The sequence below is a fragment of the Mustela nivalis genome (genome assembly GCF_964662115.1).
Source record: "Mustela nivalis genome assembly, chromosome: 10".
Classification (NCBI taxonomy): Eukaryota; Metazoa; Chordata; class Mammalia; order Carnivora; family Mustelidae; genus Mustela; species Mustela nivalis.
The window spans coordinates 77,322,073-77,334,498 of NC_139029.1; the positions used below are offsets into that span (position 1 = coordinate 77,322,073).

Genomic DNA, 12,426 nt, shown 5'->3' on the forward strand with positions numbered 1-12,426 from the left:
TCCAGGGCTGCATTATCCGAAGGTCCTGGTGGCTGCAGGGGCAGCTCCCAGGATGGCTCACTCATTCGGCTGGCGAGTTGGTGTTGGCTGTTGGAAGGTGTTGCAGCTCTTCTCCATGGGCCTCTTCATGGATCGCTTCAGTGTCCTCAAGACATGGCAGCTGCCTTCCCCAGGGGTGGGTCAAGACACGAAGGTGAAAGCCACAGGGCCATTTATGACTTCCAGTGTGGCCTCTACCAGACTCTGTGTGGGCAGAGGCTACACGAAGGTTTGAAGACAAGGGGGCGAGAATCACTGGGGGCCCCCTGGGAGGCTGTCCACCACCACCAGTAGCTCTAACACTAACCAGTTTCCAAAAGACTTCTGTGATCTTCCAGTTTCTTCCAAACATTCCTTTGTTCCATTTTCATAACACCCAACTGCATTTATCACCTGACTAAAGGATTCTGCCTTCAGGTACAGATGCACAGAAATTCAGAGCTAAATAGCACTGTAGCAACCACCTACCCCAAGTCCAAATGCCTCTTGAGATTACTTACTAAAATGATAGGTTTAGGTGTTCTCTCCTCTCCAGACTGTAAACTCCTCGAGGAGAGGAACATGCCTTATTTTGATGCATTCCCAGTGCCCAGCACAAAGCCTGTAATGTAGGGGTACCCCTCGAACGTTGACCCCAGTGTTTTGACTCACCTCAGTTGAATCATTTCATTCTCTGGAGCTGCTCCCATTTGTATTGGACTGGTGATTTTTTTTTAATTTTTTATTTTTTATAAACATATATTTTTATCCCCAGGGGTACAGGTCTGTGAATCACCAGGTTTACACACTTCACAGCACTCACCAAAGCACATACCCTCCCCAATGTCCATAATCCCACCCCCTTCTCCCAAGCCCCCTCCCCCCAGCAACCCTCAGTTTGTTTTGTGAGATCAACTGGTGATTTTTAAGCAAGCCACTTGCCACTTTGTCGATGTGAAGAGCCTTTTCCCCCAGAGGAACGTGGTCATGTGGCTTGATAGCTTTTCATCCCTGCCTGGAAGCATATCCTTTTGGTTTGGGATAGAGACAGTCCATGGGCTCATGTACCATAGAAGCAGACCAGCCTGTAGTAGACCCTTGAAAGACAATGGTGGAATAAACTGTCATTCTGGGTCCTGTCTTTGAGCCAAGACCTGTTCAAGTATGCTTCCCAGCCATGCTGTGGGAAGGGAAAAGAGAGAGGACAATTGAACACAAAGAGACCCCTGACTCTGTGAATTAAATCTGAGCATTACTCCCTTGCTCAAAAGCCCCTTTCGTCCCCCACTTCCGACAGAACAAAACCCAAATTCCTTAGTCTGCATCCAGGACACTTTCCCTTTCATGGACTCCTTGCACCAGATAGGCATGCTGGCTCTATCCTGTCCAGAGCTGTTTTCTTTGCCCCTCACAATCCTTGGCCCCTTTGTGGCCTGTTTCAAGCAAACTCTAAGCCAGCACCCTCCAAAGACCTCTCACACTGAGTGTAAGTTGTTTCGGAAGTTGTATTCCAAAGAAACACTTGAAATTAAAACTATTTACCAAGATCCATTTTAACAAATTATGCTGGGTAATTTTTCTTAAAACATTTCCTCTAGTAGAGAATGGGAAATAGATGGTAAATGAATTAGTTGTGCCTTCTTGGGGTTTTATGTGATGTGCTAAATCACACTAGAGAGAAAACTGAGCCCAGGAGAAAGAGAGAGCTATCTGGTTGTCCTGTCAACGATTCCAACTACACCTTAAGTCTCACGTATCACTGTTCCTACTTCTCTGGAGCATAGAGACTGCACTGGGAGCCTCATTAAAATTCAGTCCTGTCTATCCAATCAGCCCCTTTCATGGTTAAAAGATGGGCCATAAAGGGAAAGTGCTAATACTGCTTTTCCAGAGGCACCTGTCTGATGCGGATCCAAGCAGGCAGTGTTTTCCCAGGTTGACTCCTTTGTTTGGAAAATGTTCGGAGACTTTGCTGAGAGCAGTCAATCACCCAGGAAGTACAGACAAGCCCATTCCTACCAAGTTACTCCTAAGTACACTGACCTCATTATTTGCCCATAAATGTGAACTGATATTTATTTAACGTGTCTATTTGTAGAGAGATTGCCGATTGGTCTGTGTGCCTGTCATCTCTCTGTCTACATTGTTATTGTCTGTTTCTTAAAAAAAGAGGGTGAAGGCTGAATGGTACAATATTACCTAACAGGCGCTGGGATACAGAGTGGGAGGTGACAGAAAGTGCAGGGAAAACCTACAGATCTCACCTGGCCAGGCCTGATTAACCAGACCCTGAGAGGCAGCAGGCTAGAATACCCCCAGCCCCTGCATCGTCCATCACAGCCACCCAGAGCTGTCACTTCCACGATGTTGCCTCCTGTTAGGTAGGCATTTTTCCCCCCTGCTTTACAGATTACAAGAGCCCTGGCTTGGAGTGGGAGGAGGGTCTTGGTCACATCAGAACTTTATAGAAAAATCATTTATTCCTAGTGGAGCTCAACTGCAGGGCCTGCTCTAGGTAAAGCCTGAAGTTGGTGGAGGTGAGTTCTGATCTCCTGCTCAGGACATGCGCAAACAGGGGTAAATATCCCTGAAACCAGCTGATCTCCAGGGTAGGTACTGAAAAGAGCACTGTCCCTCTAGTAGTGGCACTCTATGTGAGCAACAAGTGAGTATGGGTGACAACGCTGAATGCTCCCTTGGCTCTCCCCATCACATCGGACAGGCCACCCACCTGCTGTGTATGTGACAGACGCTGACCCTTCTACACATTGGGGACCAGGATTTGAAAAGAGCCCCCCTCGAGAAATCAAGCAGCACACCGGGGCTTCCCTCTAAGCTCTCTCTTAGGTACCTCCTTTGTAACCTTCATTCTCTCCCACCATATTGGCCATAAAGGAAGCCAAGCCTGAGACAGAAGCCAGCCCTCCCATTCCTACAAAACCCCTATCCCACAGGCCCTGGCCCAGCCCTCCCAGACCTCTCTCACTGACATGATTTATTGCTTTCATTAAACAGGATGCTCAGCTCAGTTCAACGGATTTCATGTCTTCCCTATGAGGAAACCCCCTTAGGAATCAAGCTGACATGGCGTCTGAAAGAAGAAAGAAGCTATGAATGAAAGCAAACTGCACGGTTTACCTTTCCCCTCCGGGGCCTTCTCTAACTTGACTGAGCTGGGCCAAGACCCAAAGGCATTTCTTTTTAACTTAATTATTTCCAGGGAACCATAGCTAGAAATCAGGCACACACATGTCTGCCCCCCATGGCAGGTACACTCTTGTTGGACGGCTGGGGTCCTGGGGGATCAGAAGTCTTATGGGTGATGGCAGCTCTCTTCCCCACACACAGATGCTTTTAGACAGCCAGTGATGAAAGGTCTCTTAGGTGGAGCCCACCGTGGGGGCTGAAGCAGACTCCCCTGCTGGCCCTGCTGGTATGTGGGGCAGAGGGGGGATGCTGCCAGCTTGGCCATGCTTCCCCAGGGCTGGCAGTCAGATTCCATCTCTGTCTGCCTCCAAGGATTTAGGCACTTTGATGACAGATAATTTCACCCTGCCCCAAATGATCAGAGCCTTTGTCAACAGCATCAGCATGGGAAGCCGGGTGGCCTTCGGCTCAGCTGTTTCCAGAACTGCTTCGTCATAGGCTTTTCTGGTTATTCACAAATTACTACACATGGTCTTCTCAGGCTAGAATCTTTCATGCGATTTAAAGGTGCGTGATAAAGATGCATTTGTCTCCCATGCCTCCAATACTTCTTTCCCCTGAGTCTCCCGCAGTCCTAGCACAATCAGACAAACATCCCATAGTCTCTTACTACTTGATGGGCAGAGAAAAGGGCCCTGGGTCCCTGTGTTGTCTCTTCCAGGTGTTTATAACTATGTGTTGCCTCACTCATTTGTTCATTTCCCACCTAAAAATAAGGCCATTCACATATTTTATGCCTGGGGGCATATGCAATAATGTAAGTGAAACTATCTAGAATTCCTCAGAAGGTAGAAGCTTTTATTCACTCACCCAATACTAACTGGGTGACCCTAGAGGCCGATGAAGGATTTGGAGTGACTGAAGGCCACTACTGTAACGATATTTCAGCAAAGTTCTGATGCTCGCCTCGGGTTCTGTGGCTCAGCTCTCAGATCTGTTAAGTGTGTTGGGTAGGAGGATACAGACAAGCATCCAGCCTGCTGAGTCTCCCAGGACAGGCCCGGAAGGCTCAGCCACCAGCCCAAGTGCCACAGGAGCCTGGGCGGAGGGTCATTCCTGTCCCAGAGCTGGAAAGGGAGGCTCCTGGCTGAGATGCTACCAGCTCATGCTCAGACGCAGTCTCTCCCTCCCTCACGCTCTGTCAGGATGCCTTTTGTGGAGAACATGTACAAACACTAGATGTAACATTTGAGACTCCATGGTCTTAATCCCTGAAGAAGAAGGACTGCATGGGTAGTTTAGAATCTTAAAAAGAACACTAATACCCTTTGCTCAGCACAGCAACTTTCTCAAAGCAACAGAAAAGGAGAGGCCATTACTAAATTGGTTCTCCCCACATCCCGCAGGCTCCCTCGGGGAGCACAGGGCTGGCCTAGCACGCACACCTATAAATATACTTGAGGTGCTCCAGGCTCAAAACCCCAAATCCACACCCTCCCACTCTGCGCCACTCCTTAGTTTCGACTTTCTTTTTCTTTGTTCTTCCCACCCCAGCTAAACTTCTCTAGAAAGGGCCGTCTACACTACACGGTCCTGCTAACACAACACACACTCCCACTTGCCCTTGAAAGTGCTCTCCCCCAGGCCACTAGCTGCCTCCCAATCGTCCAACGCAATGGCTGTTCAGTCCTGCTCACAGCCCTTTCTCCCCAAAGCTTCTGCAACACTGCACCCTCTTACTTTTCTCAATCTCCTTTTAGCTTTGGGTTCTTCCTTCTTGGTTTCCTTCACTGACTTTTTACCTCTTCTTCTTTAAATAATGATTTTCCCCAGGCATGTGATCTGAGCTCTGGCAAATAGATGTCCTCGGAACCTACCTTTGAGAAGGGAGCCAGGCTCAGAAAGGCATGGTCTTGTGGGCCCCATTCTGCTGAGGACAGATGTTGCTATGTCTAAGTCCTAGAGGTCATGCATAGGGTTCAGTAGTTCAAGCTGTGGTCCTCTGCCCAGTCGGAGACTGCCCTCTGCTTTCCACAACAATCCTTCTCTTGAGTTGCTCTTGAGTTGTATTATATCATCACACGTGCCAGCCTTGCCACGATCTTCACCCTGTATCTTGACTGAGCCTCCTAAATACCCCTCATTTTTGTCTCCTGCTGTGTTCCAGAACCACCGCATGAGCATAGGATCTCATTAGCTCTCATCTGCACCATGAAAACAGCCTCCAAATGAGTTTCTCTGCCTCTTACCTCATCCCTTCCAATAGAATTCATATGGCTGCCAGGGTGGTCTTTCCCAGATATAAGCTAACTCTGTTGTGCCCATATTTAAAACCTTCCAGTAGTTCCTTACTGCTTTCAGGATAAAATCCAAACCCTGTTACAAGACATCCAGGTTCCATCCCCCACTGCCACCCCACAGACCCATGCTCCAGCCATGCCCAGCTGCTGTGTCTCCTGCCCCTGCCATGCTGAGTTGTACATTGAGGCACCTGCTCACTGCCATCCCGGACTGCCCACTGCCATCCCGGAAGCTCCTGCCTGCTCCAGTCTCCCCCCCCCACCCCGCACCAGCAGTGATGACCCATCAGATGCCTGGTGGTCACTGGAAGGCATTCACACCTTAAGAGAATGCAAATGCCTGTTTCGCTGAGTCCTCCATCCAGTGTCCTGGAACAAAAGGAACTTGGGAACTTCCTTTTCCTCCTCCCTTCCTAACCCATTCGTTTATTTCCCCAGCACATAGGACCACTCAATGTTAGCTACCGTGCTAGGTGCCAGGGAGGAAGAGTCGACCATCCTCATGGAGCACAGGGCCAGCTGAACCCCCACTGTCTTAGGCTGGCCTACTTGCCTGGGTTTTCTGCACCATCTCCTGAATTCCCCTCCTGTCCCCCTCCTCACCCTTAATGGCCAGCTCCCACCTCCATCTTTCCTCTCTGCTCACAGAGGGTGGCATCCTAACTTCCCCTCTTTTCCTCTACCTGGCTTACTTCCATTTCTAACTCTGTCTTCCACCCATCTCTGAAAACTGCCTCCTCCTAGAGCCCTTTGGTGCTGTGCCCAACTCCATTCCTTGGACCAGAGGCCTTGACTATCAATGCCATTCTAGGCTGACCTGGAGTTGGCCACACTCAATGACCTCCTGTCTTTAATTTTTGGCTCTTCTGTATGGGGAAGAGTAGCTCCTTGGATCACCACCACTCTCAACCCCTCATTTACACCCCACTGTTGTTCACTTCTCTCTTCATTGGGTTACTACAAGCCTTGCTAGTTATAATTCCCCCTTCCCTCATGGTTTCCATGTCTGGAAAATTGTACTCTTCTTTCAGACTGTGGAAAAGTTGTCTCCTTTGAAATACCCTACCTTGCCCCTACATTTCCTGTACATTGTCTTTGAGGTATGCTCAAAGTTGGCTAACCCAACTCAACTGTACTTCTGACTTCCCACTCAACTGCAAACTCCAGGATTCTGGGTCTATGTCTTAAAGCATTACTGTACCCTTGTGCCTGGCCCACTATGTGACATAGAAGAGGATGTAAATATAAATGCAGTGAATATAAGGAGAAAATTCCAACCCCACATTGAATTCATGTCTCTAAATTAGATGACCTTCCCCATGTTCCCATGACTATCAACGGCATGTAAGTATTTATGCAAGGAGCAGGGAAAGCAAACAGCAATGCTAGCCTTCTCAGTCCTAGCTTCTAAACCTTACCCACCTTCCATTTCTCCTTTCCCCTTCACTCAGTAGCAAAATCGAATAACTGGCTCTTTGGGAGAAAAGCCCTGTTTTGTCATGTCGTCCATTTTTCCATGGTGTAAATACTCCCATCCTCGCTGACAGCAGCCTGCCCACCTGATGGCGCTAATCGTAGAGCTGGGAAGAGACGTGCATAATGACTCACAGGAAGTAGCACTAGGAGCCAGCTCCAGCCACCACCACCTGCCCTCCTCACCCCAATCAGTTCCCAGACCAGTGATCCCTCCCTGTGCCCCAACCTCAAGATACTTCCTCATCATCTCTTCATGCCTTCTTCCCACACCACACCTTTTCTCCAGGGGAATCTGTCTTCCCAGTGGTATAGTTTCCATTGCACGGGTTTTCCTGTGGCTGTTCTAACAAACTGCCATAGACCTCGTGGCTTAAAACAACACAAATGTATTCTCTCATATTCTGGAGGCTGGAAGTCTGAGATCGGTTTCACAGTATGAAATCAAGGTGTTGGCAGGGCCATATTCTTTCTGGGAGAATCTGTTCCTTGTCTCTTCCTGCTTCCGGTGATTGCCAGCATTCCTTGGCTTGTGGTTATACCACTCCAATCCTTGTGTCCCTGTGGCCATACTGCCTTTTCCTCTTCTGTCTGTGTCAAATCTCCCCCTGCCTCTAATATAGACACTTGTGATTGCATTTAAGGCCCTTTCAGATAATACAGGATAATGTCCCCATCTCACAATCCTTAATCATATCCACAAAGACCCTTTCCTTATAAGGTATCCCAACAGGTTCCAGAGATCTTTGGGAACCATTATTTAACATACCATATTCATTATTCTTAAAATGGCTGTGCCTTAAGAATATGCAATGGGAAAAGGACAGTCTCTTCAACAAAAGGTGTTTGGAAAACTGGATGGCGACTTGCAAAAGAATGATACTGGACCACTTTCTTACACCATACATAAAAATAAGGTCAAAATGGATAAGACCCCTAAATGTGAGCCTGGAAATCATAAAAATCCTTGAAGAGAACACAGGTAGAAATGTCTCTATCATTGATCATAGCAATATCCTTCTAGAAATGTCTCCTGAGGCAAGGGAAACAAAAGCAAAAATAAACTACTGGGACTACATCAAAATGAAAAGCTTCTGCACAGCAAAGGAAATGACCAACAAAACTAAAACACAATCTACTGAATGGGAGAAGATATTACAAATGATGCATCCTATAAAGGGTTAGTATCCAAAATATATAAAGAAATTCTACAACTTAACACCAAAAAACCAAATAACCCAATTTAAAAATGGGCAGAAGACATGAACAGACATTTCTCCAAAGAAGACATCCAGATGACCAACAGACATATGAGAAGATGCTTAGCATCACTTATTATCAAGGAAATGCAAACTGAAACCATAATGAGATATCACCTCACACCTGTCAGAATAACTAACATCAGCAACACAAGAAACAACAGGTATTGGCAAGAATGTGGAGAAAAAGTAACCCTTGTACACTGTTGGTAAGAATGTTAACTAGTGCAGCCACTTTGGAAAACAGTATGGAGGTTCCTCAACAAATTAGAAATAGAAACACCATACTATTCAGTAATGTCACTGCTGGGTATTTATCCAAAGAATAGGAAAACACTAATTGGAAAAGATATACACACACCTATGTTTATTGCAACATTATTTACAATAGTCAAATTGTGGAAGCAGCCACAGTGTCATCGATAGCTGAATGCATACAGAAGATGCGGATCATAAACATACAATGGAGTATGACTCAGCCATAAAAGGAATGAAATATTGCCATTCACAATAACATGGTTGGATCTCAAGGATATAAGTCTAAGTGAAATAAATCAGTCAAGGACAAATACCATACGGTTTCACTTATATGTGGAATTTAAGAACCAAAACAAAAGAACAAAGGGAAAAAAGAGGGAGAGACACAAACCAAAAAAGTAGACTTTTAAGTATAGAGAAAAGACAGGTGGTTACCAGAGGGGAGTTTGGGCAGGAGACGGGGTGGGGGTGGGAGGAGAAATGGGTGAAATAGGTGAAGGAGATTAAGAATACCCTTATCATGGGGCGCCTGGATGGCTCAGTGGGTTAAAGCCTCTGCTTTCGGCTCAGGTCATGATCCCAGGGTCCTGGGATCAAGCCCCTGGGTCGGGCTCTCTGCTCAGCAGGGAGCCTGCTTTCCTTCTTCTCTCTCTGCCTGCCTCTCTGCCTGTCAAATAAATTAAAAAAAAAAAAAAGAGTACCCTTATCATGATGAACACTGAGTAATACATGGAACTGTTAAATCACTATATTGTACACCTGCAACTAATGAAAACTGTATATTAACTACGTTGAAATTAAAAAAAAAAAAAAAAAAAAAAAGACGGGCACCTGGGTGGGTCAGTCAGTTAAGCATATGTGTTCAGCTCAGGTCATGATCCCAGGACCCTGGGATGGAGCCCGTATCAAGTTCCCTGCTCAGTGGGGAACCTGTTTCTCTCTTTCTCTCTCCCTTTGCCCCTCCCCACCCCCGCTTATGCACTCCTCCCTTCCCTCCCTCTCTCTGTCTCAAATAAATAAAATATTAAAAAAAGAAAAAAGGGGTGGGCACCTGGGTGCCTCAGTGGGTTAAGCCTCTGCCTTCGGCTCAGGTCATAATCTTAGGGTCCTGGGATAGAGCCCAGCATCGGGCTCTCCTCGGCAGGGAGCCTGCTTCCCCCTCTCTCTCTGCCTGCATCTCTGCCTACTTGTGATTTCTCTATCAAATAAATAAATAAAATCTGGAAAAAAAAAAAAGAAAAAAACTACCAAACAAATACCTAGGCCTTCCTCTACCAGTGTTGCGCATAGTACTTACTGAGCCAGAATGGAGAGCAAGCCTCAGCTTTCACTCTCACCAGTGTGCCTGTGCATTCTCCCATGCTTTCTCCCACTCACCTGGCCTTTTCCAGTCTGTTTGGTGTTCACCTCTGATGGCCCCTCAGCCATTAATAATCTCAATTTCCTGATGACAGTTTTTTGACTCACAACAAGTAACAGGTTAGCTTTCCAAAGAAAAACAAATGTGGAGTTATTTTAATGGTTAGATAACTCACTGAATATTAGCTTGTGAGTGCACTGTGTCTACACTGGTGTGTGTGTGTGTGGGGGGGCCTATGTCCTTCATCAGAACAGTTCTACAGAATGTGGAGAAGATAAAGACATGGCTCAATCAATCCCAAGGAAATGCTGATCAATGGCAGTAAATTATGTCAAGAACATATCTCTTTGGGGACTAGATATAATGGTCTCATAAGTGGCTCACTCATAAATGTTCTAGAATGTGTCATCACTAAAGTAACAGGAAACAAAGTAGGTTAATGGAATCTCCAAAGTGGACATTTCAATAATAGAAAACCAAAAATTTCTAAAAATCAGATTCCTTAACAGTGACTTGGAAACCACATGATATAGGTTGGCCACACCTTAAGAAAATCCAATTTCTAGAAACCCAAATTTATAAGAATGAAATTAGGAAGTACATTTTCACAGGAGTCTTACCAGGAAATGCTTCATTCCTATAAAACTCCTGAGTCAATTAAAATAGACCACGCAAAAATGTTTAATTTTCACTCACCAAATCAGGACCACGAGTATTGAGCAAAGTAAACTGCACCTGCACAAAAGGACTAATTTTATACTCATGAAAATCTTCGTTTTTGGTATTTACTTGTTCAGTGAGTCATCTGTTTAAAGGTGATCTTGATTTTATGCTTCTGCTTTGGTTAGAATGTTTCAGCTTAAAAGATATGTAATAAATGGGGTTTGCTTATCTTAAGATGAGACACCAGAATTGGTCTCAATTGAAAGAATTTGTACTCCAATTGAGCAAAGATTTTTCTTTCAACTCTCCTTTGATGCTTGGCACTGAAACAAGAAATCTAAAATTAGCTGCTTTCGGAAGCCAGGTGTGGGTTAAGTGGAAGCAATTCAGTTTGCCCCAGGAAGTCATAGAAATTGTTGCAATAGCAAATAGAGGTCTGGTCAAACTCCTTCCTTTATTAAAGCCAACTTTTCAGGATTCCTCCCTCTGTAAGGAACAGAAAACCACATTGTAGAGCTGAAAGGGACCAGAAAGAGCATCTCAGAAAATAATAAATGACTGGCCTCTCTGAGCCTATTATCTGCAAAATGGAGTCAAAGTACTTGCCAGCCTTAGAAGTTCTGAGAGGTTTAAGTGAGTGGGGTGTTTGTTTGTTTTTAAGATTTATTTATTTATTTTGAGAGAGTGAGCACATGAGTGCATTAGTGGGGGGAGGGGCAGAGGGAGAGCATCTTCAGGCAAACTGCCCTCTGAGTGTGGATACTGACCAGGGGCTCAATCCCACAATCCATGAGATCATGAAATCAAAAGTCAGACATGTAACTGAGGGAGCCACCCGAGCACTCCCAAGTGAGTGGGGTTTTTTGAACTATACACATGAGGCATGCTTTTTTCTTTTCTACTGTCATTTTGTTGGTTTTAAATCATGTCTACGTATTCTTCAATACTCTTCCCATCCATAAATCCCCTCCTTCTGAATATAGACAGGCAACCTTAGAGGCTTGCTTGTAACCAACAGAATATAGCCTGCTTCTGAGGCCCGGTCAGAAAAGGCAACTCAGCTTCCACCTGGTTCTCCTGAGACACTCACCCAAGGAGAAGCTGGGTGCCATATTACAAGTCCAACTATCCTGAGACCATCATGCCAGAGGGGAGCCATATATTGGCAATCCCAATCTTCAAGTCCATCCTAGGTCAGGCACCAGACATGTGACGGAGTGAGCCTTCAGATGATTCTAGCCTTCAGCCCTTGAGACACCCTAGATTTCAAACCTTCCCAGTTGATGTTCCAGACATCATGCAATAGGGATGAGCCCTCCTTGTCGTGCCCTTTCGGAATCCCTGACCCAGAGAATCCATAAGTGTAATAAAATGGTTGGTTCTGTTTTGCAACTAAATCTGTGCTATTTGTTACACAGCAATGGTAAAATGAACCACCATCCCAGGTAACAATGATCATAACAACCACAGGAACACCACCAAGCAGTAAAGACTCTGAGCCACGTACACTTGCAAGCACGGTCTACGTTTCCCTTACTTCATCCTGACCAGAACCGGGTGAGGAAGTCCTGAGTTTCCCATCTCACCACAAGGAAACAGATGATCAGAGAGGCTAATGATTTAGCTGAGCTCCATAGGGACTAGGTGGTGGGGCCAGGCCAGACACTCAGGTCTGGCCTGACTGCAAAGCCTACCACTGAGCTCTGGCCGGGTCTTCCCATGTGGTGGGTGACAGCCACACTGTCAAGGCAAACCTTTGGACTTCCACCACAAGAGTCTTCCCCTTATGCCCCATCTCTTTGGTTCCTCTAGTTCCTCTCTATTCCCCTTTGTCACCTACAACCCCCTTCTTTCGAGAGATGGAATAAAACTTCTTTATCTTTTTAACTTGGTCAACTTTCAGACTGGCCTGGCAGGGAGGTTTCTAGCATTTTGCTGGCAGCCATTA

At 46.0% G+C, this 12,426-nt stretch overlaps 1 long non-coding RNA gene across 1 annotated transcript in view; it reads right to left on the reverse strand.

The window, feature by feature from the left end:
- Positions 1 to 938: 938 nt before the first annotated feature.
- Positions 939 to 12,426, reverse strand: part of LOC309843316 — a 28,408-nt gene continuing 16,920 nt past the window's right edge. The window contains exon 3 of the long non-coding RNA XR_014300057.1: positions 939 to 1,115. This is a non-coding gene — a long non-coding RNA (uncharacterized lncRNA). The remainder of the gene's footprint in view (positions 1,116 to 12,426) is intronic.